Raw genomic sequence first — 1,696 nt, 5'->3', positions numbered from 1 at the left:
GACCTACTAAATTATAACGACCATGTCACAATCAAAAAAACCCTATGAGGAGCCTATCCGCACGATCCGCCAGGGGCGCTACTAATCGGCACAACACGATTGGACGATGGAAATTTGAATTCTGAACGCGCGTGTGTACGACTACCGTAGCAGACGACAGCGATAGCCCCTATGAAAACGCGTAGAATGATGATGATAATCAACCTCAGAATGAAACATCTGTAGAACGTCCACCGCTTGTACAGAAATACTAAGGTAAGCTGAAGTACAAAGTATTGTAGAAGTTGAGGAAGCAATAACTGGGACGATCAGAAGCGCCACCGCTACCGCTACCTTCCAAAAATGCGGCGCATAGAAGGGGTGCGCCTGCGCCTGACATGGTCGTTATAATCTAGTAGGTCGTGGGAAAACGACATTCCCTCTCACTAAAAGTAAAACGAGGGAAAGACATAGCAGTAGGGAGTAGCCGCGCTGTTGTGTTCAGCTGGTGTAGTTTGGGGGGTTACTCGGGACAAAAAAAGGGGGACAGAGAAGCCCAACGACGAGGGCAAGAATTAAGGTGGAAACAACGTTGGACAAGTCATTGATAGGAAGCAAGGGACAGGTGAACGGGAGTGTCAAAGAGACAAATATGTTGGAAGATGACAAACACATTCAACGAATTATGTGCGCAAGATATATGGATCTTGTCGAGTTTTCGTATCGAGCCCTCCCTATACGTTGGAGCTGGCTATGATACATAAAGATAACGGACAAGTTCTGAGGATGGGAACACTGACAGGATATATGCATGATCTACACGCGCCCCGTCAGCGTACGTGTAAAATGTCCCATTTTCCCCCATCCAGAGGCAGCTTGTATACCCATCATTTCCTTTTTATCTGGAAAGCAAAGTAGCATTCGTTGCCCCGTGTTGACGTAGACGGGAAAGTCTGTCGGAGGACCCAGTCTTCAGCACGGCCTTGGGGCCTGGCTTCTACTACCCAAACTCCGCTCATGTCTGGAGGATCGACTAGGAAAATCAATTTCTTTTTGCCCCAGTAGGGGCAGATCCAGTTTGTAGGCAGGGTGTCGGCTCATTATAATTAACCCTTCTTCAAAGCGTCCGTCTGGTGTCGGCCTTATTTTTTTAGCGCTGTTTTAGCGGTTTTATTATACTTCCTTTCTTACGTCCATTTATATCATGTATAACTTAACAACGAATCAACTTTAGTAAAGTCAAACAAATGATTAGTTTTGCAAGTGTTGTATGCTCGTAAAATTGATCACTGCTGTTCAGCTATATTCCTTCAAGGGCGCTATGCATTCCATAAATACTATATAACTGCAGACTTTATAATAAATTAATTCCATACAGTAGTACAATATAAGGAAACGCTATACATATACGAGCATACGAAATAATTCTGGAGTCAATAATTACCCGCAGCGAAGTCCGTTGTGTACCCGCGAACACTATATACAACCACTGAGGAGACTGTCACGGTCTCATTGGCAATTTCCATAAATGCAAACTTTATTTAAACCTTCGGAATTAACTACGTAAAAGACGGGACACGAATGAGAAACAAGTCCGTTGTGCGCTGTTCTTACGTACCAACTTGCCCACTTTTTATTTCGAAGGAATACACATAAATAATTCTCACGATTCTACATGGATATGCAAGGTGGAACGGGTGGTGGGGAAGAGAGACAC

This window comes from Ornithodoros turicata, chromosome 8, assembly GCF_037126465.1.
Source record: "Ornithodoros turicata isolate Travis chromosome 8, ASM3712646v1, whole genome shotgun sequence".
Lineage (NCBI taxonomy): Eukaryota > Metazoa > Arthropoda > Arachnida > Ixodida > Argasidae > Ornithodoros > Ornithodoros turicata.
This window is presented reverse-complemented; position numbering follows the sequence as displayed.